Genomic DNA, 27,855 nt, shown 5'->3' on the forward strand with positions numbered 1-27,855 from the left:
AAAATTTTCACACGCAAAAAGTTGAGAAAACAACACAATCTTATCTAACACAGATCTTATCCAACTGTTCACGAAGACCAGATAATCATCTGTTCTACCTCTTATTCAGTGTGTGTGTGTGTGAAAATTAATTGAAAGTCATTAAAACAGGCTCCAGCCACTTCCTCTACTCATCTTGCACGCTGACCGCGGATGTTACAGCTGCGAGTCGCACGGCTTCCTCTCCTCATCTTTGTCTTAATAGCCTTTGAAAAGGCACCTTTGGGAGAATTTGCTCAGGGTGGCAGTACCCTGCACTGCCCCCCGGAAGGCTTCTGACCTTTACCTGCAGTGATCACCTAGCAGATGCAGCCATAACAAAGAGCGAGGCACTGCGGGGGCATGCTGGCCAATTAGCCTTTCAGAGCAGCCCCAGCCCAGCGTGATAAATGCACTCACTGCACTCTCTGATGTCTTTCAAACCCACCGTGCTGGGCTCTGTGCGGGAGGAGGTCTGATTGCTCTCCATTACGAGCTTCGGTTGGTCTCTAAGTTTAGATCCTTGACGTGACATTCAAGGTTCTTGGTGACCTGGTTCTGTCTTCTCTCTTTAGTCTCAGCTTCTGTCTGCCACGTGCAATTTCGTGTCCCAAGACAACACTTTGAGAAATGCAGTGCAGGTGACATTGAATTCCTCCTGGTTTTGAAAGTCCCAGGCCCATCCTGACTCAGTGCCTTTGCACATGCTGTTCTCACTGCCAGGAATGTCCCTCCTCTCTTCTATTGACTGGTGAGTCCTCGGTTTTCCTTCAAGGCCTGGCCTCCTCTGCTATCTCGTCCAGAAGCCCAGAAGCATTTGTTTTGCCCCCTCACTTCTACCTCCCACTTACACCCACCTCTGGCATAGGCTTGTGCTTTCTGGGGCACACTGGGTAGAATGCTGGGTTTTCAGTGTCCCCGGAAAACTCTCCTTCTAGGGGGATCCTTGGTGATTCAGCATCACAATGTGTCTCCCCAGGAACTGAGTTGTGGTGGGTGGGATCCAGAATATCATTTCCCTCTGCATTCCTCCCACACAGCACAAAGAATACGGTCGAGGGCCACCCCACCAGCACAGTGGTAGCCCGGAGACAAACCCAAGTCTACTTCATGCCTCAACTTCCCTCTCACTGTTCCTCACAGAAGAAATGTCACTGGTTGTACATTCTGTTTGCTAACTAGAGGGATGAGGCCATCTAAAAAAGCCACTAGTCTCGAGGCTCAGGTCTCCTCCTTTCAAATTTTATCAAACGGAGTCCAGCATTTTCTTTTCTCTTTTCACTGGGAAGTAAAATGAAGTTCCTCTTTCAAGGTTTACGTACCTGAGTTCCAGGCACAGCCACCTGGGGAGCCGGCATTGTGCAAGCTGCCAGCAATTTGGGGGAGATCAGTTAAGGCTTGGCTGATTGGGTTTCTCACTTGGCCTCACAGATGAATCTGATTTTCCAGGCAATAATTTTATACTAGGAAAAGAAAACGGTATTCATCAGACGACCCCTGTATGCTAGGTACCTTCTGGGTGAACCAGTAGGCAACCCTGTGAAGAAGGGTGATTTGATCCCCTTATTCTGCAAAAGTTGACACACAGAGAAATGAAGGAGAGTCCCAGGGGCTGAGAGCGGGGACTTTGGACAGATCAGGGTTCTAATTCCAGTGCTGTCATATAAAGGCTTTGTGACCCTGGGCACTTTCCTGCAACCTCTCTGAGCCTTAGTTTCCTCATTTGTAAAATTTGTAAAATAATATGCCCTCCTTCACGTGGTGGATGTGGAAATGCACAGTAAGAGTCTGTGAAACACTTACTGCCTGGCACATGGTAGGTTCTCACCAAATGTTATCTGTATTATTGTCTAAAGCTGCACAGCCGGGAAATAGCATTCACGAGCACCTGAGTGCCTTCCAGGGGCAGACACTGTACTGGGCTTTTAAATACAGCAGTGGGCATGACAGAAACATCTAGAAGCTTCTGTTACAGTGGGGGAGACAAATATTAAGTAATTCACTGTAGTATTACTCATTTAATTACAGTTCTGTTAAGAGTTATATATAGAAAGGGGAGATAGAAAGGCAAAAGTTATATATAGAAAGGAGCCAAAAAGATTATATAATGGGGGAGCTGCCCAGGTCCAGGAGTTAGTTACTGAAAGCTGGAGGAGATATTTGAATTGAGACGTTAGATGCCAACTCAATGAAAATGGGGGACAAACAGGTTCCAGACAGAGGGAACAGCTCCCACAAAAGCTCCGATGCAAGGCCTCTGGGGTAGAGGGGGAGTGTAAGCGTAGTGATGTGACTGGAGGCAGGAAGAGGCTCGCTGCCCTGCTGTTTACACGAGGAGATGGGGTGTGGCAGTGGGGGTGGGCCTGAGCTGAGCCCTGCCGACCACACCCAGTAACCACTGTGGGTTCGGAGACACAGAAGTCACTGGGTCCTGGAAAGGCAGTTCTTTGTCTTTATGAGCCATAATTTCTTAGAACTTTCCCCCTATAACTGGCCATTTCAAATGTCCTAGGTACCTGCTGCTGAGTACATCAGAAAGTGGTCCAAGCAACAGACCCTCAGGAGCTCTGCCCCTGTCACAGTCCCAAAAGGGCCCGAGGAATGGGGGTTATGTCACGGGGCAACGTTTTATTCTTTAAGGAGGGAAGACAAGCCTTTGCAAGCTCCAGAGTGGCCATACCCACACGGGGTGCTGAGCAAGCGTGACTAAGGCTCAGACGGCGGGAATGGAAATGACCTTGGTCCTTCCAGGGTCCTTTTCTTCCCACTTACCGATGCCAGCCAATGCACAGCTCCGCTTAAGAAATGCTGACACGCCCCCCAGGGCTCCTTCTTACCATCACTCGGGAGCCTGAGGCAAGCTGTGGGGCCGGGACAGGGAATGCAAACCCAGTGGACATGGCGGGTCCCAGCCCCTGCAGTTCGGACACAGCCAAGCCCCACGGTGGGGGCAACAAGGAGCTGCAGGAATTCAAAAAACTGAAGTGTGACTCTGGCTGGTGGCAGGTGACAGCTGTGTGTGTGCACGCTCGCACACATATACAGAAGGCAACATTTTACTAAGCCTGGAAAACCCCATTAGTGTTAAGAACACTCAGACTCCTGACCCAGCAGTTGTGCTTCTAGGAATTTGTCCCGTGACTCCCCACGGTGCTGATCGTGTTAGCAAAAGCTGGAAATGGTGTAAAAGTGCACAGGACAGAGCAATGACGCCATCGAAAAGACGGAGGAGGTTGTCTGCGCCCACGTGGGATGGTCTCCAAACATGTGCCGAGTGGGGGAATGTGTGTGTGTGTGTGTACCCATGCATCCACACGCGGCTGGCTCAGGAAGGCCACCTGCCAAAAGGGCAAGGTGGGCGGCTTCCCGCGGGGACCTGGGGGCCGAGCCGCGTGGGAGTGAGACTTCTTTCGCCATGCACCCTTTGTGACCTTTTGGAATCTTTGGTACCTTGGGTAGGTATCACCTTTTCAACACCTAGCAGCCACACGGTCCGACAGGTGGAGGAGGGAAGGGGCAGAGTACGCTGGGCATAGGGAACAGCACGCAGAGGCACGGGGGCTGGGTGATCAGATCAGGCTGAGGAGCAGGATCGACCACGTGGTTGGTCAGGGCTCCGGGCCAGGGTCAGTCCGCTCGGTCCGCAGGGCCCTTTGTAAGAAGTCCTCCACTCCAAGCTCACGGCCCTCAGGGACCATCCTGCCCCCACTCCCCCACAATCACTGCACAGGTCTGGAGTCAGGCTGGTCATGCCATGCCCTCCGCTGCTTCCCCTGTGGTGAGCGTAAAGATAACCGCGCCTGCCACACCCTGTATGAGCTGGCCTCGGCCAACCTCTCTGGCTGATTCTTAGGGGGAAGGTGGAGCCGGGGTTGGAGGGCTGAAGAGTTTGGACTTAGTTCTGAAGGCAATAGGGAGCCACTGAAGCTTCAATCAGTAGGCTCAAGATTGTCCAGGAAACCGGTAGAAGGTGTGGAACACATCTCTCCTGATCCCAGTCAGCCACCAATCAATGAGGACAGGAGGACACTCTTCTTCCTCGTTACCGCATAGAGAATGCTTTCTTCGCGACAGGCCCAGGGCTCTCGATGCATACACCACCTCATTTACTCTTTATCACATCTTGAAGCAAGAGAGCTTTTCTGCATTTTATAAATGCAGGAACCAGGGCTCAGAAAAGTTCAGGAACTTGCTCCAAGTCTCAACACCATTAGATGGATTTGAATCCAGGTCTGTCGGACTCTAGAGTCCCTATCGTGGGCCACTGTGTATTTAGCTTTTCCTGTGGAGAAAGGAATGATCCTTGGGCTTTTCAAAGAGATGGTGTGATTGGGCATTTGCGGCACAACATTCTTCCTGCTTCGCGATAACTTTCGCGTTGGTCTTTCATTTGTGTGGTGGAGATTTCTAACTCCTTCACAGCAGTGGGCTGGGTGTTTCATAAAAGCCCTGTAGGCAGGAAAAGACTTCTGGTTGAGACTCTTCTTACAGAGAAAGGTCCTAGACTCCCAGTCATCTGAGTTTTGGTCCCAACTTCCATTGCCTCCAGGGGCCCAAAGCCGGGCATTGTGTTTGCTTCTGTCCTCAAGAGTGTTATGTTCCAGGGGGGCCTGGGTGGATCAGTCGGTTGAGCGTCCGACTTCGGCTCAGGTCATGATCTCATGGTTCATGAGTTCGAGCCCCGCATCGGGCTCTGTGCTGACAGCCCAGAGCCTGGAGCCTGCTTCAGATTCTGTGTCTCCCTCTCTCTCTGTCCCTCCCCCACTCACACTCTGTCTTTCAAAAATAAATAAATGTGCAAGAAAAAATTTTTAATAAAAAAAGTGTCGTGTTCCAAGAATGGCCACCCCCCTGCCACCACCGGTGGCCCCTATGCATCGGCTGAGAGGTGAGTGGATCTGAATGTTGTGTGGAGTCTGGGGCAGCTCGACACAGGTTGGGGAGAGCCCCACCCCCTCCTTAGTCCAGAGTGGGACAGAGGGAGGCGGGTCAAAGTGGACATTTTATTATGATGAATGTTATCACTCTGGCATCATACCTAGGGAGAAGGTGACCTGGCCCAGAAGCTGGGACACAGATCACTTCTGTGTGCTGAGCTCCTACAGATATTCTCCTATCTCTGTGAGGCCAAGATGATTACCGTTCCTATTTGACAAATGGCTCGGAGCAGTTAAGTCACTTGTCAAGTGCACACAGCTGGTAAGGAGGCAGGCAGCGGGCTTTGAGCCAGCCCTGGTTCTACGGTCTCTGAGTGTCCATAGGTTCCACACCTACCCAAGGTATGTACCTGGTCCAGCTCGTTCCCTATGTGTGTCACCAGTTCTTGCGAGGGTGTCTTCTTCTCAATGCGACACCCTATGCAGCTCGCCTGACCTCTTCCAGGGGTTGATGTGGGAACCCGAGCCACATCTGGTGACAATACATTCCCTTAGTTATTATCGTTTGTCTGAGAAACTTTATTTCCCGTGTCCGTTTTGTTTCAGTGAAGGTGAAGGTCACATCACATAAAGCTAACCATTTCCAAGTGTACAATCCGGTGGCATTCCGCACATGGACAATGTTGTGGCTACAGGACACGTCCATCACCCCAAAGAGAAAGTCCACACCCATTCAGCAGTAACTCCCCATCCCCCGTTATCCTGGTCTCTCCCAACTCCCAGCCTGCCTTCTGGCTCTTTGGATTCACCTATTCTGGATACTGTGGGCACAAAGTGCATGTAAGATTGGGAAGTGTGGGGCTGGGGGAGATCCCCAATTCTCCTTTCCACCTTCTGCTTCCCTTTCGTCCACCTAGGTGCTCAGCTAAATGCGTAGGCATCATCCTTGACATCCAGCCTACCAGGGAGCCCAGGGAATCTCCCTCTGAAATATGTGTATCTAGGATGTGGCTACCTTCCTTGGCCCCTGCCGCCATCTTGGTGCTAGTCCAAGCCAGCATCATCTCTTGCCTGGACTTTTACTTTTAAGTTTCTTTATTTGTTTTGAGAGAGAGTGCGTGCACACAGGAGAGGGGCAGAGAGAGAGAGAGAGAGAGAGAGAGAGAGAGAGAGAATCCCAAGCAAGCTCCGAGCTGTCAGTGCAATACCCAACGAGGGGCTCAATCTCACAAACCTTGAGATCATGATCCAAGCCAAAATCAAGAGTTAGATGCGTAACTGAGCCACCCAGCTGCCCCTCTTGCCTGGCCTTTCATGACAGCTCTTGACCGGCTCCCTCCTCTCTTGCCAATGCTATACTGTGACACCCTCACCTTGGCTCATAAGGCCCCGTAGGCTCTGCGCCCTACCTCTCTGGCCTCCTACGTTATGCCCACGGCCTCAGTGGGCACGTGGCCACCCTGACCTTGTTCCAGTGCCTTGGACATGCCGCTCGCTCCCCCTTGGGGCACTGCCTGCGATGTGATGGGCTATTGACCTGGATGTCCCACTGTTGCCACAAAGATCAGTTCTGCACAGGGGCCCTCCTTGACCCTCAGAAACAACTCTCTTCACCTCTATCATACCCCCTCCACTTGGCTTTCTGCACAGCACATCTTTTTTTCCCAGCATTTTTCTTGCTTCCCTACTTGTTCGCTATTTCCCTGTCCCCACTGGAACACAGGAGCCATGAGGGCTAGGATCCACTCTGTCTCGCTCCCTGCAAGCACTTAACGAGGGCTCAATTAATACTTATCGGATTGACTAAATGCACGTTGAAAACAGCCATCATAACAATATCGTATCCCATTTATTGGGTAATTTGAAAGTGCCAACCGATGTTCTAAGTACTTTATATACTTTATCCCATTTAATCTCTGCAACAACCCTATTATGTGCATTCCATTCTTCATTTCCATTTTCTAGATAAGGAAATTGAGATTTATGGTGTTTTGTGATTTGGCCCAAGTCCATAGCCAGCAGCAGCTTGGCAAGTGTGGGAAAGGCCTGGGGAAGGCCTTTTCAGGGCAGGGGACGGACTGGGCTAAATGAAAACTCTGCCTTGGTTCTCCTGAAGGAGGTGAGACCCTGGATTGCCAATGTTTGCAAGGGGGCCCACATCTCTGCCATCCAGGGCAAACTGCCCAGGGGGCCGGGGTAGGGTGGAGAGGGCATGGGGTTGGGAATTTGGACCGTGAGTTTGAGTCCCTGGTACGATTCTGACTTGCTATATTACCTCCAAGTTTTATATCCTAATTTTCCTCAGCAGAAAGTGAGGACATGGGATTAGAATATCTCAAAGGTTTCTTCCAGCAACTTTATGTATGTGTGTATGTGTAGAGGGGGTGGGAAGGGTGCAATCATGAGCTCCCCAAATAAGAAAATAAGAGTGCTCTGGGTAGAAACAACATTCAGGGGCCACCTGGTGGTCAAGAACCCCTTGTTCAGCATCCCTGAAAGGTAGTCATCCCCAGTCACCTTGCATACCTCCAATGATGGGGGACTTACTATCTTACCAATAATTTGCCAACCAGTCACAGCCATTTAACAACATACAGAGCCCTATACATGCTGTTTTGGAGGCATAGCCCACTGGATAATAAGTGCTTTGCAAAAATACGTATATTCCATAGAAAAGAGAATGTGTACTTAGCTATTTAGTATAACGAGCTGCCACTGACTAGCTGTCATAGTGTTACATTTGTAGATAGCCAATTAAACACTCATTACTTGCAATTTTGTGGTTTTCTTTTTGTATGTTGGGTCTGGGACTCGCGTGTGCCTGTGTGAGTTTGCAGACATTTTTGTAGGTTCCTGAAAAGCTTGAAGCCCCACGGGACAAATCTAAGTCCCCTTTCCCAGGCAGCCCGACAGGGCTTCATGTGCTCCTGAGCTTCCGCTTCTTTATGATACAACAGCCCTCGGGCCCTCCGACTGGACTCACCACCATCATCTCTGCCATCGCGGCTGCCATCACCACCACCACCACCCTGCCCGTCACTGCTGCCATCCTCCTCCTCCTCACCGTCCTCATCCCCATCACCGTCATCACCTGCACCCTCAGCAGCCACCGTGGCCACGGGAGCTGGGTGCCAGAACTGCCCCCGCCAACATGGGGCCTCCCTCCCTCTCTGATCTTCCTTCCCCCTGACCTCACTGCAGCTTGCGCCCTTCCCGCAAGGTACAGCTTGCTCTCACAGGCACGCGTCGTCGTGTGGCCGGCTGGGTCACCTTTAAGGACCCAAGCAGCAAACAGCTAACATTTGCCAGGAACGTTCACCCACACTGGCTATCTTCTATAATCCTCCCTGTCCTCTCCCACCTTCCATGGCCCCTCCCCCGGCCCATGAACTCATTTGGGGTCCTGCAGAACTCTGTGGAGCAGTCAGGGCGTTCTCTATTACCCCGTTTTGCAAATGTGACACAGAGAGGCCAAATGCCTGGGCGGAGGCCACACAGCAGGTCAGAGGCGGGAAGAGCCCTCCCAGGTTTCCATTCCCAACAGCGTGCCCTGTCCCACACCCCCCCGTGTTCCCCACACCTCATTCGTTCGTGCACCACCTCCACGGCTTTTGCCAAGCCCACAAAATGCCAGTCCTGGTTTGTTTTTGTTTTTGTCTTTTTTTTACTTGCTATCTTTCCTTAACGTGTTTGAATTTATTGCCAAAGGAATGGTTTTGATCCCCGTAACAATCAGCAGGATCCCTTTCCCTGCAACGGGTCACCCTGAAAATCAAGGCGGCGAAAACGCAATCAGTGCTAAATTCCGTGTGGCTGCTGCTGCCCAAAGAGCCAGCCTCTCTCCCTGTTGGAAAGGCAGGCTGGCGTGCCTGGAGACGTGCTTACGACGGATTAGCACCAAACTGACGCTTTCCCTGTGACACGAGAGGAGGACGTGAACGGAGAAGGGAATCCTCTCGCTGTGGGATTGGATGTGCTCTAGCATCCGTGGAACCGACCGCCCAGGTCCACTTTGGGACCCTCAGGGCTGCCGGCCCCGCCCCCGAGGAAGCATTTTGCCCACCGGGGAAGCCAACCCCGTGTCGGGGAAAGGAGCCGGGAACTTCTCTGAGGCTCAGTTTCCCCATCTGTACACAGGGCGTGATCCCACAGGGTGTGGCGCCGGTCAGATGAGAGGCGACACGAAGGCCTGGCATTAGAAGTGAGGCGGCACCCTAGCAAATGTCATTCCCAACCCCCCGGCCACTCTCTGCTCTTCCCTCACTGGATGTGGAGGCCTGCCTTTTCGGGGAGAGAAGGCACCCAAGGCGGCCAGAGCGGGGGAAGAAATGAGCGTGGCAAGTGCACACGGGCCTCCACGGGGACAGTCCGGGAGCAGGGGCAGCTCACGGCAGGCCCAGGACAGCCTGCCGGGGCCGATGGACCCGTGTCCCCGGGGAGCACGCTTATCCTCTCAGCCTGCAAACCTCAGTGAAACACCGGGTCCCCCACAGCAGCTGCAGGGCCTCCTAATTCCAGCCCTGCTGCTTATCAGTGGGGCAATTCTGGCCAGGCCACTTGGCCTGGAGCCCCAAGTCCCCTTCCTGTGAAACGGGGATGATAATCTCAACAGCACAAAGGTGCGGAGAGGCTTGTGGGCTTAAGAGCAAGGCACTTCTAGACAGCCTGCTACCCTGCTGCTCCTGTCCGCGGTCACAGCAAGCACTGGCTTGGTGTCTCTCTGCCTCAGCCTCCTCGACGGGCACAACGGAAATGATGACGGGTTCTACACATTTGACTATTGTGAGGAATAAACGGGCGGAGGCGTGGAAAGCCCTAGTAGTTGGGGTTGAGGGGGTGCAAACCCCCTACGGGATTCACAAGCCCTCAGCACCACGCTTGCTGCAGAACCTGCCTTCCTCCAGCTCTCCACTGGGCTCTGTCCTGCCCTGTCCCGTCTCCTTCCACGACCTCACCACGTCCCCTTTCTCAGCTGTGCCCCTAGCAGCACCCCCAGCTCCTACCCCCTGCCCTGGGGAACCAACCCACGACCCTTCGGCATCTGACCCAGGCGCCAGGATTCCCGGAGACGTCCGCTCAGCTCAGTCCAAACACATCACACACCGTAGGACCAACTGTATTATTTACGACAGCTGAATACTGGAAGTGACTTGCAGGCGTTTAAAACTAGAAGACTGGCTGAGCAAATTATGTCATAATGGAATTCTCATAGCGCTTACTATCACGTTTTGGAAATTACGAAATAATGAGGGGACCTGATTATATTTAAGTAATAAAATAGCAGAATTGAAAGTGTATATAGAAGATGCCTGGAACTCAGAACTCCTACCTTATCAACCTACAGGGGGAGAAAAGCAACAAAAACTTATGTCTAGAAGGGCAGGCTGCACAGTAAGAGTGGTTTCCTTTGATGGTGACAATGACTTATTACTGTCTTCTTCCAGATCTCTTTACCAAACTTTTCTACATTGGGAATTAATTCTACGGTGACTAAGATAACAACACAAAGGTGCAGAAGTGTGTATGACATGCTCCTCTCATGTCAAAAACGTGCACATACGTATACATGTAAAGCGTGTATGTTTTTGCGTAAAGCAAGTTTGAAAGGATACATCACCATGAACTAACAAAAGTGACCTCCTCTTTTGGGCAGGGGACTGGGCGAATGGGGGTCAGGGTGGAGGGAGGCTCCCTTGTATATTGTATTTCTAACCACACGGATGTTTTCTCTGATCAAAAGGTGGAAAGAAAAAAAGCCCATAATCGTCTAAGAAATCTTCAGCAAAGGCGGTAAGTATTTTTCCAAATGGGCTCTGTGGACATATGTTCAAGTTGCTACTTAAAAAAAGGAATTTGTGGGGCGCCTGGGTGGCTCAATTGGTTAAGCGTCTGACTTCAGTTCAGGTCATGATCTCGCGGTTGGTGGGTTCCAGCCCCGCGTCGGGCTCTGTGCTGACAGCTCAGAGCCTAGAGCCTGCTTCTGATTCTGTGTCTCCCTCTCTCTGCCCCTCCCCTGCTCACGCTCTGTCTCTCTGTCTCTTTCTCTCTTTCAAAAATAAACATTAAAAAAAAAAAAGGAATTTGTGCTGGAAGTACAAGGTCTTAATGGTGGACTTGACTTGTCATTTTTCCCATGGAGCCCACCCTACAAATAATGCTCCCTGGACCACTTTAGGGAACGCAGAGCAAGGGAAAACTAGGAAGATTGTCCTGCCTCCCAGGCCCGAGGGTGCCCTGGGCCAGGTAGGCTGTGTGTGAATTGTCTATACCCACTGTGGGACTGTGGGGGTGTGGGCATGGTAACCCAGAGAGAGGATGCGTGCCCCGGCCAGAGGGGTGGCCACTGTGGTCACGATGGGTCAGTGCCACCAGATTGCCACGTTTTTCAAGAGAAGCTGGAAATCTGGATTTTAAATGAAGTCTTCTGGCTTTAAAATAAAATATCTAAACTTCTCAACTTTTTTTTTTTTCTCTAACATCTTCTTCTGATTCCCTGTCAAAGACCTCCACCGACTGCTGGCTATGAGCTCAGCATGTTCCTGGTGTTCTCAGAAAGCTGGGTCTGCCCCGAGGATTTACTTCCATTTCTAACCACCCACCCTCTTTCATTATTACTTTGAGAACTTTGATCCAGATCAACATAAACTCACTGGCCAATTGCTCAGGGAGCTTGCCTTCCTTGTGGTTGAAAGTCAGGCTGACTTTCACCACCTCTGTCCCATGAGTGTGGTAAGGAGTCCCGGAGAGGGCTAACCCTAGCAACCAACCTTCTCGTGGGTCGCGAACGTTCTGCATCAGGTAGTGACAAATGGTGGTGCTGTCGCTGGACTTCTGCTCTGGGGCTCTCCCGTCCTCCACAGCCTCAGTTTCCCTTCCCTTCCTGCCATCACGCCCTCTGTGCACCAGCCAGCTGGAAAGTCTCACCCTCCCTTTGACTCTCCATATTCTTGCACCTCAGTGCCTTTGCACATCCCGATCCCTGAGTCTGGATCACCCCCTCCGGCAGCTGCCTCTGTCCTCCATCCCTCAGCCATCTGGACAGTGCCACACTCAAATGTCAGCTCCTTGTGCCTTCTCTCTTATAGCCAGAACCCCAAAAGGCTGGCATCCACTGTTCTTGCGTCGTTCATTATTTAGACTCCCATTTCTCCTTCAAACCCGCCCCCACCCCCCACCCCCTTGCATATGCCTTCACTTTCCAAACAGCTTTTGAATCTGTTCCCTTCTCTTCAGCTGCAGTGTTCCACCCTTGATCCCAGCTCACCTGGACAAGAGCAGGGGCATCCTGACTATGTTCCAGGTCTCGGCTCTCTCTCAGCCCCACCTGCCTCCGCACTGTGTTTTAGAAAACACAACCTGGTCACCTCAGTCCTCGGCCTAAAATCCTTGCGTTGCTCCCCGGCCTACAGGACAGAGTCCAAACTCCCCAATTTGACATTGTGGGATCCTGCCCTGTTGACTCCTCTGTTACCTCCTTCCACTGCCCCTTGCGCCTCGGGCAAAACCTAATTAATTGTCCTGTGTGCCCTGAGGACACCTGGAGATTTCGTGGCTCAGTGTCTCTTAACCTCTTTCTCCACCTGCAATCCTCTTTGTCTACCTGCTGCCTTGCCATTGACCTCTGCACCCAGCTCTGGGAATCCTGCCCTGATTCCCCCAGGGCTGTAGGTTTGGAGGCTAGACCATTATTCTTGGCCAGAAAGGTGGGTGATCGCTGAGCTGAAAGTGGCCAAGGCGTCCAGTCCTGGCTGGTGCTGTTGACAATTCTTCCTGCTGCTCCTGGAGGCTGGGCACCAGGTCAAGGCTGCCACATGCTCCTGGAGACTGTCCCCACGGGGCTGGCGGTAATCAGCCATGCTGCCTGCTCCAATCTGTGACCAACTTGGCTCCAGCCACCTTTCTCTCACTGCCACGGCGCCAGGCCCGCACCCTCCTGGCAGCGCTGTCCCACGGAAGCTGGCATCAAAGAAGGACAGAGTCAGAAAGGATCTGTGAGATCAGCTAGTGTGCCCCTGCCTGGTTTTAGATGGGGTAGCGGGGGGCCCAGAGAGGGACAGTGGCTTGCCCAGGGTCACACCGTGGTGAAAGGTATAGTGGTGCCTGGAGCCCAGGTCTTCCAGATCTTATCAGATAGGAAAGAAAGAAAGAAAGAAAGAAAGAAAGAAAGAAAGAAAGAAAGAAAGAGAGAGAAAGAAAGAAGAAAAGGGAAGGAAAGGAAAGGAAAGGAAAGGAAAGGAAAGGAAAGGAAAGGAAAAAAAAAGGAAAGAAGAGAAAAAAGAAAAAAGAAAAGAAAAGAAAAGAAAAAAGAAAAGAAAAGAAAAGAAAAGAAAAGAAAAGAAAAAAGAAAAGAAAAGAAAAGAAAAAAGAAAAAAGAAAAGAAAAGGAAATAGATCGAAGGAAACCTTGAAATGTGCTAGGGAAGGGAGGAGGGCCTTGAAATTGAGAGGACAAGGAAGGCCCCCCCTGAGGCTCACCCCAGAGTTCCCAGGTACATGGTGATCTGGCAGAGGAAAACAGCCCATGCAGGAGACTCTAGTGGGGACCAGCTCGCCTCCCTGAGGGCCAGTGTGGTCAGAGCGCAGGGAGTGAGCAGAGATGCAGTCAAAGCAACACACAGGGCCCGCTCACGCAGGGCCCTGTAGGCCTTGGTAGGGCGTGCCTTTTGGTCTAAGGAAGGGGGTGACACAACGAAGTTTTGACTCTGATCTGAGTGGACAGTTCGGCAAACGAGACGTACAAATGGCCAACGGGCACCTGAAAAGAGGTTTGAATTCATCAGCCAGCCGGGGAACGCAAATCAAAACCGTAACGATAGCCCGTCATGCCCACAGAACCCAAAAATTGGGTAATAAGGGATGGTGAGGGTGAGAAGACACTGGAACCCTCATACAGTGCTGACGGGAACATAAAAGGTTCGGCTGCTTTGGAAAAAAGCACTCTAGTAGTTCCTCAAAAGGTGACACATAGTATTACTATATGACTTAGTAATTCTATCCTTGGGTATATCCCCAGAGGAAATGAAAATATATGTCCTCAAAATCTGTACACAGATGTTCACAGCCGTATTGTTCATAATGGCCAAAACAGTGGAACCAACCCAAATGCCCATCAACTGATGAATGGGTAAACGAAATACGGTGTATCCATGAAGGGAATGTTATTTTGGCCGTATAAAGGCATGATGTACTGATACGTGTCACAACACGCATGAACTGTGGAAACATGCTATGTGAACTAAGCCAGCCACAAAAGGCCACACGTTATTCCATATTATCACATATTATATGATGCCACTGATACGAAATGCTTAGAATGGGCACTTCTATAGACACAGAAGAGAGACTGGTGGTTGTCTAGCCTGGGGTGGGAGTGAGGATTGAACGGGGAAGGACAGTTAATGGGTACCAAGTTTCTTTCGGGGTGATGAGAATGTTCTGGAATTAGATCGTGGTGACGGTCGCACAATATACTAGAAGCCACTGGCTTGTAGACTTTAAGTAGGCGAATTTTATGGCATGACAATTATGTCTGTACGATGCTTTAATTTTATCAGAGAGCACTCCAGTTGCTGATGGCGGCAGAGGGACAGCAAGAGGGCCAGGCGGCCGATAGTACAGTCACAGCCTCCAGCACACAGGACGTCCCCAGCACACAGGAGGCACTTAGGGACTATCTGTGGGTGCCTCACACAGGCCGATCACTGTTCAGGAACGCCCTTCTCTTCAGCTCCAGGGTTTCTTAACTCGGCACGGTTGACATTTTGCACAGGATAATTCTTTGTTCTGGAGGCTGTCCTGTGCATCCTGGGATGTTTAGCGGCACCCCTGCCCTTCCTCACTAGGATGTGAGCACAGCCTCCCGCCCCAGTTGTGACAGTCAATATCCAGTCCCCAGTCCTAAGGGACTAAACTGACCCTGACTGAGAATCACGCCTCTAACCTCTTTTGCCCACCTGGTGAATGCTTGCTTACCCTTCCGGAATCATTTCCAATATCATTTCTTCTGGGGAGCCTTCACCCTTCGTTCTCTGACGTTCCATGGTTTCTTAAGCAAATCCCATCGAAGCCCTGGCACACTGTATACACATCAGTCTTCCCCACAGCTGTGTAGAGATGGCACCTTATATACCTTTGGGTCCCCAGCATCTAATACAGAACCTGGCCCTGTGGGGGTCACTACTCAGCCCTTTCCTCAGCCGTCAAGTAGGGACATGCACGGCTTCCCCCAGGTTTTCTGTGACTAGTGCTCACACGTGAGCTAACTGAATCTGCCCACCCCTCCTGACTCTGCTTAGGGGTGTAGGCTCTGGATCCAGATGGCCTGGGTTTGAATGCTGTGGGGTACTGGGCCAGGGACTCAATTATCTAACTCTTGGTTACAGATCATTCTTCTCTGTAACACGGGGATATCGATAGTACCTACCTTGTAGGGTTACCATGAACACGTAGTAAGAACACAACCAATATCAGATATTATTGGTAATAACAATGAAGTATTCTTTCTTTTTTCCAAGGGGCCTTCCAGGCCTCAACAGAGAGGTGGCCTTGTCGCCGATAAGTGTCCATGTGCCAGTCCTGCCCTGGGTGTTGGCCAGGAGGAGGTGGGAGCGGGTGGGTTATACCGTGCCTAGAAGCCAGAGGGTTCTATGCCCGCTAATGAGCATATTACATAAAATGTGGGAAGTTCAGAAATTACAGTCAGGGAACAAATCTATAATCCTACCACCCACTGGCAAACGTTATTAACACTCTTTGGTCCGTTTCCTTCCAGTCTTTTTTCTAAGTGCTTGCCACTAATTTGTGACCATGCCCTACATATGCATATGCATAGGCATGTCCCATTCATTAAAAACTCTCCATTTTTAGTAGCCACATGGCTGTTCCATAATTTACTTAATTGATCCCCTATGTGACATTTAGGCATTCTCGGATAGTTGATGACTATCTTTGCATTTGAAAGAGCCTTTGTTCACATTCCCATCATTTCATTTGGATGGCCTCCCTTCTTTTAAAACATTTTTGGCGGGGCGCCTGGGTGGCTCAGTCGGTTGGGCTCAGGTCATGATCTCGCGGTCCGTGAGTTCTGGCCCCGCGTCGGGCTCTGTGCTGACAGCTCAGAGCCTGGAGCCTGCTTCATATTCTGTGTCTCCCTCTCTCTGACCCTCCCCCGTTCATGCTCTGTCTCTCCCTGTCTCAAAAATAAATAAACGTTAAAAAAAATAAAAAAAAAAAACATTTTTGGCAAAGGGATGCCTGGGTGGCTTAGTCTGTTGAGTGTCCAACTTCAGCTCAGGTCATGATCTCACTGTTCATGAGTTCGAGCCCCGCTGCTATCAGCACAGAGCCGGCTTTGGATCCTCTGTCTCTGTCTCTGTCTCTCTCTCTCTCTCTCTCTCTCTCTGCCCCTCCCCCCCTCACATTCTCTCCCCCCTCCTCTCTCTCTCTCAAAAATGAATAAACATTTATTTATTTTTTTTTTAAAAAACATTTTTAGTAAAGGAACCTCTCTAGCCTGCTGAGACACCCACTTTCCCATAGCTGGGTGCCCATTTTCCCATTATCAGGGATTTCCTCCCCAAAGCCGAGCTAAATCCTTGGGATTGGGACTTAATCCTGTTTCCCCTTCTCTGGGCGTTGGTGGAGATGGACCACAGCTGGCCTTGTTTTCCCGTGGGACCCATCAGCTGGGAGGGAGAGTTTAGTTAGTCTCAGCAGAGTACGGAGAACAAAAAGTGTCTGTGAAGCTAGAAGTAGCCTGGGCCGAGGTTACCAGAGACGAGGTTAAGTGGGACTAGGTGGTAGAGGAAATGAAGCTGGCTGGCTGGGGTGAGCCGGCTTGATATCTGCTTCCTATGTGATGTTGATTAATGACCAGCTTTCCTTCCAGAGAAATCGCCCCTAGAGAAATCACTAGGCAAACCCCAACCCCAGTGCTAGACTCAGACTCACTTTCCCCAGTGATGACATAGCAGCTCCCTCCTCTTACACATGGAACAAGAAACCAGCGCTGACTTGGTCCCCACCAGGTGCCAGGCCCCATGCTGGACACCTTCCACGGTCATCTTTTGGGGAGCCACTGTGGTACCATCACAAGTACTCTGGAGTCAGGCAGATCTAGGGCCAATCCCAGCACAGGCACATCCTACCAGTGTGACCATGTGGCAACCATTCACCCTTGTGAGACTTGGTTTCCTTGTCTGGAATTTTGGGGTTTAATGACACCAGCTTCCCAGGATCCTTGTGTAGACTACAGCCAACATTGTGTATACAATGCACCAAGTACAGGCCTGCCCAGGGCAAGGGCAGGAGAAATGTTATTTCTCGTTCCATTCAATTCTTGTCGTATCTCAGGGTCAAAGATGTCAATAAATGTAATCTATCTAATTGCCTTTCATAACCTCCAGCGACAGGGAACTCATTAGTAAGTATGAATTTATAACTTTCCATTACAAATAAGATACTGAGGCTCCAAGAGATTCCCCCAGGAGTCTCTCAGGACAGAGACTGTCACCTCACAGTTTTCATGTCTTAGAAAACGATCAGGATGCATGTCTAGACTGGAAGGGACTCCTGCTCCCTATCCCAGTTCCCAGGACCCCGCTTCATGCCCAGCCAGACCACTGGCCACCTCTGGCAAAGGAGAGCAGAAGGAGCCTGGCCAGGACAGATGAGTTCCCAGGAGGCAACCAGAACCAGGAATCTGGCCATGGAAGTTAGGGTATGACAGCTGCCACTGGGGGACACCACAACCTGCAGGTACTTTCCTGCCCCACTTTCTTATCCTCATAGCCTTCTCAAAGGGGGCAGTGGTATACCCCTCTTCACGGGGTGGGAAACTGAGGTTCACAGGGTCAAGGTCAACGGCACTTTCCCTTAAGTCAGCGAACTGGGATTCCTGGTTAAGGCCACTTGCCCAGCATATCCTGGAGGCAAATCGGGCCAGGCGAGGCCAGCTCCGTCCTCGCTACTGGGCATAGGGCAGCAGCCCAGGAGGACGAAGGCCAGATGCCTGGGCTCCCTGAGGAACTCGGAGCCCCCCTTCCCGCCCGCCCCCAGCCCTCCACTGGCTTTCCCTCAGCAGAATGTGACTCCACGCTCCCGCAGACAAATCGCCCCTAGAAAACGCCGCCGCTCAGAGCCTGGGGGCAGGACAGAGGCTGTTTCGGTGCAAGTGGACTTTCCAAATCCACCCCCACCCGGGCAGCTGGGGCGATACACCCCACCCCGCGCCCTGAGCACTGCTGCGAACCCGAACCCGGGCTGCGTCCCGTCCTTGCAACGCCCCCTTGGCGCGCGCACGACCTCGGCGGGTCACGGAGAAGGAAACTGAGGCTCCGAGGCGGAGGAAATCGCCCAAGGTCAGGCGCAATCAGCGAGCCCCGGGGCCGGGAGCTCAAACCCGGGGTCAGGGTCGAGACGGCGGCGGGGACCCCACCCGGAGCCGAGGCCTCGCGGGGAGGCGGCGGCCGCGTTACCTTGAGCTGCTGCGCCGTGGGGCTCCGGCTTCGGCTCCGGGCTCGCCGCGGTCCTGCGCCCGCGCCGGCTCCGCTCGGGGCAGGGATGGAGCGGGCGCCCGGCCTGCGCCCCGCCGCTCGCGCCCACTTCCTCGTCTCCGCCCCCAACTCGCTCCTCCTCGCGCTCAGCTGCTCCCGCCCTCCCTCCCTCCCTTCTCCCGGTCTCTGCTGCTCCCCTCTTCCTCTCCCTCTCTCCTCCCGCCTCCGTGCCCAGCACACTCTCCCTTCGCTTTGCTCGCTCCCCACACTCCCAGGCCCCCACGCTCCCCCACTTTCTCCTAGACCTTCCTCCCTTCTCTCTCTGGCTCCGACGCTTCCCCCTTCCCCTTTCTTTCGGTCACACTACCCTCCATCCTCTCATTTTCCCACCTCACTTCCACCCACCGCCCCGCACGCAGCCCGGGCTGGGAGCCGGCGTCCAGCTGTGCGGTGATCCAAGTGGAAGGGAACTCCCGGGCTGTGGCCCAGGGGTCAGGTGGCAGCCTTCCGCAGGGGTGCCCAGCGGCACCTGGAATCAGGCTACATGAGAGAGAACGGTCTCGTTTCAAGGGGAGAGCCTGGATAATTCCGGGATCAGAGGAACTTCAGAAAACCCCAGAGTGGATTTGTTCTAGTTGAAGGAAGGGATGGAGAAAGAGAAGAGGTAGAGAGGAGGGAGGGTCTTGGGAAAAGGGAATTTGGGGTATGGAAAATGGAGGTTCAGATGAGAAAAATCTCTCTTAAATATCAAGATGTCAAGGCTGCTGTGCTCACCACGCAGCTCTGGGTGGAGGGAGCTCCCCGATGGCGGGGGAGGGGGGCAGGATGGCCAAGGGTGTTGGCCAGACCTGCATAGTCAGCCCAGGGTACGAGAAGCAGGTGGTCAGATGGGCTGCCCGTGGTTGCTCAAGGAACCTGATATGAGCAAGGGAGTTTGTGCAGAAGCTAGGCCAAGGAGAGCAAAAGGATCCTGGCTCAGTTGACCATACATTTCAGAGCCATGCTGATGATGACTGACAGCACACCAAGCCATTCTGTCACTATGGGCCTCACCCTGTGCTTCTGTGTTGGGATACTGACTAAGGCCACAGACCTCTGCAGCTCTGAGGTCACAGCTTCTGCGGGAGGAGGTTGTAGGCCATGCATCCAAGTCACCAGTATCGTGGAATGACAGCAAGAGCCTCCAAGCCTGTCTGGGGGACTCCACACTTGCTCACCTATAATTCACAAAGCAGCATAGGTCATCTCTAAAAAAAAAGGTGCAAATCACCTCTTGCCCCTGTACTCCCTTGCTTAAAACCCTCCCGTGACTGCCTGTTGTAGTTAGAATAGAATCCAAGCTCCCTACCACTACCAACATGATCTGGCCCACTTCTCTGACCTGAGGCCTCTCCACCCTCTGCCTCACTCCGTGTGCCTCAGCTATGGCAGCTTCCTCCTTGTGCCTGGAACAGGCCATGCTGGACCATACCACAGACCGTTTGCACTGACTGTTCCTTCTACTAAGAAGGCTCTTCCCCCACGTCTTCCTGGCTGCTCAAATGTCAGAGAGGCCACAAGGCCTGCTCATCTTACCTAAAGCAGTCACCTCCTTACCACAGCGTTTTTCACATCATCCTGTTTTATTATGATGAAAACACTTCTCAGTATCTTCAAAAAACATTTTTGTTTTAATGCTTATTGTCTGCTTTCCCAGGATGTCACCGGTGAAAGAGCAGGAACCTTGTTTGTATTGTTCCCTATGTCTCCCCAGAGCCTGTAACAGTAGCTGATACATAGTCATAAATGCACAATAAATGTTGGTTGAATAGGTGAATGAATGAATACTATAACGAAAAGGTTTAGGAAAAAGGAAAGTCTCTTGACCCTGCCAAGGGAAAAAAAGATGGTCTTGAGATAGAAGTGGAGAAGGAGGGAGGGCACAGCTGGAGGCAACAGCATGGAGACAGGCTTAGGGCATCAAACAGCCTGGGGCATTCAGGGTGGGCCAGCCAGCAGGAATCAGATGTGGGGGGAGGGTGGGGGGGCAGGTGGAGGGGTGGGGAGCTTTAAGGACACCTCAGTGATGGGACTTTGGACTTGATCTTGTGAGCAATGGGAAGCTGTGGCAGGTAATCGGGAGGGGGGCTAGAAAGGCCGGGGTGTGTATCCTGGAAGAGAGAAGCCTCCAGCAATCTCTCTCTCTCTCTCTCTCTCTCTCTCTCTCTCTCCTTCTCTATGAAGGGTTCTCTGAGGGAGCAGATGAGACTCTAGCACGTGGCGCTATGGTGGAAATAGCATGAGACAGATTTGGGCTCTGTAAAGAATTTTTTTTAAAGATCCAAAAAGGAAAATTGGCTCTGTGTGGGTGAGGTTACTGTGCACTCATAGTCGGTGCCTCTCCCAGAGGGAGGATGATATGTCTGTGACCCGTTTGGCTACTGATGTGTTGGTGAAGGTGATCTGTGTCACTTCTATGCAGGAGGGTCTGTGACAGCCAGCGTCTGCCATGTCACTCTTCTGTCTTGAGACTGGCTCCAATCAGGCAATGTTTCAGGCTTCATCACATTGGGTCCTGGAGTGAAGTCCCAGAACCGGTCCCAGCCCGCAGGGGACATGTAGGGTAATTGAGAGATAAATTTGTTGTAGGCCATTTGGATTTCTGGAGTCACATGATGTTGTGGGATAATCGTGGGCGTTCTTTACTAAGTCGGTTCAGTCAAGCTGGTTTCAGCTTATCACAGCACTTACTAATTATTAGCTGTGATAGAAGGTCAAAGAGGGCCACAGCAATTTGGCCCAAACCCCTTTGCAAAATGGCAGCACCTCCCACCAAGAGGTGGAACCTGTGTGCCTTCCCCTAGTCTGGGCTTGCCTTGTGACAGAAGCCAGCGGAAGGGATGCTATGCGACTTCTGAGGCTAGACCTTAAGAAGCCTTGGTGCTTCAGCTGGCACTGTCTTGGAACAGTGCTCTGAGACTGCCAGGCCACAAAGATATCTGGGGTGAAGGGTCACATGCAGAGAGATGGCCAGCTGTCCCAGCTCTCACAGCCACATGGCTGAGCACAGGGAAGACCAGCAGAAGAGCCCCGCAGCCCACACACAGAACTGAGGCAAATGATGCATCTCTATTGTTTTAAGTCAGTAAATTTTGGGGTGGTCTGTTACAAAGCAACGAATCAGATAAGGGGCCTTGGGAGGAATCAGGTCTCTGAGCTCATTTCCTTGACCATCACATAAGCCTAACAGTAATGTCTTCCTCAAAGGGTTTAGATGAGGCTCAGATGAGAAAAGAAATGGACATTAAATTCATTCCTTCCTTCCTTCCTTCCTTCCTTCATTCATTCATTCATCAACACACATTGACCGGACCTACTGTATTTCAGGCCCGGGGTTGACTATGGAATACAGCAAGGAACAAGATAAGCAAGGATCTGAAATGTGAGGAGGAAATAGGCAATGAGTAAGCCAGATAATTTCAGCCAAATGTAATTGCCACGAGAAAAGCAAAGCAGGGCAATGTAATAGAGAGGGCCTGGAGGCAGTGCTTTGTTAAGGATGGTTGGAGAAGGATTTTCTTAGCACACGGACGGTTAAGCTAACCCAGGTGTTTGATAAGGGGGAGCAGCGTCCCATGTAGTAAGAGTCGTAAGTACAAATGCCCCAAGGTACGGAGAAGTTTATCATGGCTGAGTGCATGAGGGAGAGGGGGAAATGGTTGGAGATTGTGTTGGTGCAAGGCCATGGGGGGGGAGGTATATAGATTTCATCCTAAATTAAATGGAGCCAAGGAAGGATTTTAACAGGGAAGTGATACCCTTTGTACACTACAAAGCAAGTTAGTATTAGAGTTCTTGCTGGAGTCATTTCATAGTCAGTCACCCCACAGTCTGGGATGACATTTGCACCCCCTTCCAGCTCTAAAAGTTTCCAGTTCTGTAACAGATCTGAAAAACCTTTGGAAACTACTAAAAGCGTTGATCATGTAGGAAGTTGTCATTATTACTAAGAGGCTCCCCACCTTGTAAGAGGGCTTGGGATCTGATAGCCTAAATTTTCTCCTTGCTCTGAATACTTAATAAAAGCCATCTTTCAAAGGAAACGGAAGAAGCTTCTTATTCTGAGGAAACCCAAACCACCATTTGACCAAAATAGAAGAAAAAAAAAAAAAACAACAAAACGTGCCTTCTTTGAATGAGTAATCTCTGCCGAGTCTGACAGCTTAAAATTGAAAAAAAAAATGCAACAATTAAGATAACGAATGACATGGCATAGTGATAACATTTACTAAAGTGGTCTGCGGAAAATTCCAGCGAAACCCACTGGTTTTTTTCATCGGTTATTTCTTGTCTCTGTCCTGGGCTCTCGGGTGGCTCTGGGTTTGCAGTAGGGCACCTGAGACTGTAAGTGGAAGTGTGGGATGGAGTTTCCTGGCCATCATGTGCTCTGAGTCTTGAGAGAAGCTTTGGAAAAGTCTCAAGGCTGAGACTGGGGTACCCCAAAGAGCCCAGATTTGCCAATTTCCCCAAGGTCTCTAAGCTTATAGATGTCCCAGTTCTGGCTTACAAGATAGGAGGGAACACAATTTGTTGGATATATACCATCATCTATATACTGTGCTGGATTTTTTTGTATAAATCATCTCAAATAATTCTCACCCATAGCCCTATGAGGGAGATACATTTATTATCCCCCACCAGCACCTCCTTATAGATGAAGAAACTGAAGCTCAGAAAGTTAAGAGTTTTTCTCCAAGGTCCCACGGCTAGCTGGGGAATTCAGTTGACTGGTTCCAAAGCCCCATCTTTCAACCAGTTGGCTCTCCTGGTGCACTCCACTCGCAAAATAGAAGGTTCTGTGGGAATCCAGAGTTGGAAATGATGTGTTCAGCCTGAGTCTCCAGCCTGCCAGCCCACCTTATGCATTTTGGACTTATCATCCTCCATAATGTCATGAGCCAATTCCTTAAAATAAATCTCCCTCTCTCTTTCTAAGTTTATTACTTATTTGGAGAGAGAGAGTGCTTGCACTCATGAGCGGAGGAGGGGTAGAGAGAGAGAGAGAGGAAGAGAGAGAATCCCAAGCAGGCTCCGCCCTGTCAGCTCAGAGCCTAATGCAGGGCTGGAACCCACAAACTGTGAGATCTTGACCTGAGCCGAAATTAAGAGTGGGATGCTTAACCGACTGAACCACCCAGGCATCTCTTAAAATAAATCTTTCTATGTCCACATTCTATTACTTCTGTTTCTCTGGAGAACCCTGACTAGTACATAGAATATTACTATGTACTATTAGCCATAATGCAAGGATTTCCTGAGAGCAGCTACAGGATGTATTGGCCCGTACAGGCAGCCCCGAACTGGCACTCCAGTAAGAGAACAGGGCACAGAATGAAGAAAAAGCCAGGGTTTGGAATCAAGCTGGGCTAACCCCCTGGATGCCTGACTGGGTTATTAATCTGCGTTCCAGGAGGCAAGGAGTTGGGATGTGAGGGTCAGAAGGTGAGCCTGGGACCCAGCCAAAGACGACTTGGGCAGCTTGTCCCTGGCCTGGGGGTTGGGGGCGGGTGCGGAGGGCTCTGCTGTTGTCTACAACAGCGACTTCCACCGTGCTGTCCCGGCCTCCATTACAAATGGAGATGGTCATGTGACCCAGCATGACCAATGAGAAGGGAAGTCTTTTGGAGGGGGATGAAAAATTTTCCTCCTATAATAGGAGACACAGGAAGCACACCTCCTCCTGCTTTGTTCTGCTACTTCCGTCCTTTGATCCTGCAGCTCTCGCAGCCCTGTTGTGACCCTGAGGGAAAAACTATGAGAACTGCAAAGCAATGGACTCAAAACCCAAAATTATAAGGCTTTTGGACCCACTTTTTCGCCTGTGAGATAATAAGCCCCTCTCCCTCTTAAGTCAGGGTTTCTATGATTTATAGCTGAACACATCCTGATCCGAAGAGGAAATACAGAAACACGCAAAAAATATGACCCCATCCCTAATCTGCTGCCCTTTGAGAGTACGGTGACCCAATTTTCCTCTGCTGGGACATTTTCCTATCTGGTCCCGTGTCACACTTAGATATTGCTTTCTCTGCAAGTTCAACCTTAAATTCCCAGGCTGGGTCACATGCCCCTCCTAAGAGCCTTCTTATCCTGGTGCACCCTCACTTTCATAACGCATCCCAAGAGGGGGCAGGAAAAATGGCGGTAGGAAGCGGGTGAGATCTGTTCCCCTCAGCAGGGTTCCACTTACATCTCATTTGCCCAAGTCTACCACGTGGCCACCCCTAGCTGCAAGGGAAGCTTGCAAAGCGACAACCTGGCCCCCCCAGCCTCCAGAGTGGGAGGCAGGCAAAGGGGACGGCTGTGAACGGAAGTGCCAGGTTGGCCACGAAGCAGCATCTGCCACAAATGACAAAATTTCTTATTAAGTTCTTGGACGTTTCAACTGTATATTCTTTTTCTTTTTCTAAAGGGAAATACTTTAATTACTTTTTACCGATTCTAAACGTAACAAAGCTGGTTGTAAAAATGCAAACCATACGGGTTGAGTTTCCTGAAATCTTATTCCTCCAGAGATAAGCTTATGAATAATTTGATCCCTGTCTCATTCCAGACTTTTATCTATATGTAAAAATATATTTTAGGTATTTATTTATTTACAAAAATGGAAGAGGGTGTTTTTTTGGTAAGATCATAAATAGATCACACCTTGCCTTACGAAAAATGGAATACCACCCGCCAAAGCTCTCTGCGGCCACTCCCTTCACTGCTCGCTCTCTGGGGACCCGGGAAAGGATACCACTTCTCTCCACCCATCTGTTCCACTTTCATCTCCTTCTTTATTGATCAGCTCCTTCACTTAGAGAAGGAAGCTCCCTCATAGCTTCCTTGTAGGTTTCAAAATAAAATATAGCTGTTCTGAGAATGTGAATTACTGTAGATGTGTACAAAGTCATGTGTAATAGTGTGAACTCCACCCCAGTTGGTTCTCTCAGAGTATTGGCAAGTAACTATTTGATGCATATCTTCCTGGTTTTCTTGCTCAGCGGATGATGGTGGTGCACGCCTCTAGTTGCTGAGCACTTAATATGTTCCTAACATTGTTCTAAGACAATACATGCTTTAGTCTTCATTAAAACAACCATTTGAAGATGATACGGTTATTTCCCACTTTAGAAATGAGAAAGATTGAGATTAAGTAATTTTGCTCAAAGCCATATGGCTGATAATGTCAGAGCCAGGATTCAAACATTCAAACCCAGCCACCTTGAATCTTACACACACACACACACACACACACACACACCATAAACATAAATAAAAAACTATGTTTTTTTTATAAAATAAAAACCCAGTGATTTTCTGCATTGTTTCCTATATATAAAGTTTTACCTGACTCTTTTAAATTCCTAAAAGATACTCCATTATATGGATCAACTATACTTTTTTTTTTTTTTTTTTTTGCCAATCTCCTATTAATGGACATTTAGTTGCTCCCGATTTGTCACTTGACCTTCTTCCTCACCAGAATGTCTGACTTGAGGCTTTAGCTATGTGGAAGTGACTTAGGCCTTGCCCTAAGGTGACCATTCAGCTCATCTTCCTACCACCAGACCACAGCTATATAAGTCATCTCTTCATTCAGATCTTCAAGAGAGAGGATCTGACGGGTCTCAGGCCAGCAGATAAGCACATATGACTCCAAAGGCCGGAGGGAAGGCAGGTCCTTTGGAAGGGGCAGTGTGTGGGGCCAGCAACCTGCCAACACTCTTTGTTTTTTGGTTTGTTTGTTTGTTTGTTTGTTTTTCCCGTGTTGCCTGTTCATGCACTTTGCCTGTTTTTCTATCAGAGTGGTTTTCTTTCCTTATAGACTTATAAGAGTTCCTTGTATATCAAGCTTTGTCTGTGCTGTGGACATACTTTCTCATTTTGTTCTTTGTGTCCATGCCTTGTGCTATAAAGTAGCTTTAAACTGTAATGTGATTAGATCAATTGATCTTTTCTTTAGCATTATTGACCCTCATGTCCTTCTGAGAAAGGCCTTTCTCAACTCAAAATTATAAATCTTCTCCCCCCATGATGGTCTCTATTACTTTCATGAGTTTTGTCTCACGTTTAAATATCTGATCCAGGGGTGCCTGGGTGGCTCAGTCAATTATGTGTCCGACTCTTGATTTCAGCTCAAGTCTTGATCTTATGGTCATGAGATGGAGCCTCGCGTCAGACTCCATGCTGGGCATGAAGCCTACTTAGGATTCTCTCTCTCCCTCTGCCTGTCCCCCTCCTGTCTCTCTAAAAAAAAAATCTGGTCCCTTAATTTTGTCTATTGCTTTTATGGATTTGTCTTACATTTAAATATCTAATCCATTTTGGATGTGAGGGCAACCTGGCTGTGACATCCATCACCCCATTATTGCCAGGGTTGATTCAGCTGATCTGGCTGGCCAGGCTGGTGTCCCCTTTCTCCCTCATGGCTCCCTGTGCATCCTCTCAAAGCCATGTGCTGCCGAAGAGAACGAACTTCCCCGACAGAGGAGTACTGCTCTTCAGTCAAGGGTATAGGCGTAGTTGAGCTCTCCCACTAGAACCTCCAAACAAGCTCTCCAGCTCCATTTGTAAGACAACATAGGGTGGTCAAGCTTTCAAGATTCCAGACACATCCAAATGAGGTGCTACATGTGGCAGTCTGCCTTTAAAACAACAGCAATAGGGGCGCCTGGGTGGCTCAGTCGGTAAAGTGTCTGACTTTGGCTCAGGTCATGATCTCACGGTCCGTGGATTCAAGCCCTACGTCGGGCTCTGTGCTGGCCGCTCAGAGCCTAGAGCCTGCTTAGGATTCTGTGTTACCTCTCTCTTTGTCCCTCCCCCACTCATGCTCTGTCGCTCTGTTTCAAAAATAAATAAACATTTAAAAAATTTTTAAACAACAACAACAAACACAAAAAAAACCCCAATAAATATCTCATCCATTTCAGATTTGTTTTTAAAATCAAATTAATAATCTCTCAAATAATTATCCCAACACAATTGTTTGACTAGACCACCTTTTCTCTACTGATCTGCAATGTCTTGATGTCCTATCATATCACATGTTGTGGTGTTCATGAGCAAGGGACACTAGAGTTGGACAGACATGGATTTTTGGCTCTGCTCTGCCACTTACTGGCTTGTGACCTTGAGCAGGTTCATATCTCTAGGTTTATGCTTCCATATGTGTAAAGTAGGGTTGATCAGGATTCCTGATTCACAGGATTACTAGGGGATGCAATGATACAGCACAGGCAAAGCACTCCATGAACATCCTTATGATTATGATTTCTTAAGTTCCCCGCCTTCAAGAGTCTATGCCTGGATCCTCACTGTTTCCTTCCGTCTGCTTCTGCCGCAGAACCACACCATTCACATGACCCTAGTTCTATAGTATATTATCTATTAGACTGGAAACTTCTTGAGGACAGGGATGGTGTTCTATAACGGGCGTTCAATAAA

General features: G+C 50.1%; 1 protein-coding gene and 1 long non-coding RNA gene across 4 annotated transcripts in view; one reads left to right on the top strand and one right to left on the bottom strand.

The window, feature by feature from the left end:
• Positions 1-18,533, bottom strand: part of HRH2 (histamine receptor H2) — an 87,313-nt gene extending 68,780 nt beyond the window's left edge. For all 3 annotated transcript variants that reach the window (XM_027034865.2, XM_027034860.2, XM_053226318.1), the window contains exon 1: positions 18,370-18,533. The gene's annotated coding sequence lies outside the window, so the exon portion shown is untranslated. The remainder of the gene's footprint in view (positions 1-18,369) is intronic.
• LOC128316404 (uncharacterized) overlaps positions 17,618-27,855 on the top strand; it is a 53,827-nt gene continuing 43,589 nt past the window's right edge. The window contains exon 1 of the long non-coding RNA XR_008300257.1: positions 17,618-18,252. This is a non-coding gene — a long non-coding RNA (uncharacterized LOC128316404). The remainder of the gene's footprint in view (positions 18,253-27,855) is intronic.

The sequence above is a fragment of the Acinonyx jubatus genome, chromosome A1 (assembly GCF_027475565.1).
Source record: "Acinonyx jubatus isolate Ajub_Pintada_27869175 chromosome A1, VMU_Ajub_asm_v1.0, whole genome shotgun sequence".
NCBI classification, from domain to species: Eukaryota; Metazoa; Chordata; class Mammalia; order Carnivora; family Felidae; genus Acinonyx; species Acinonyx jubatus.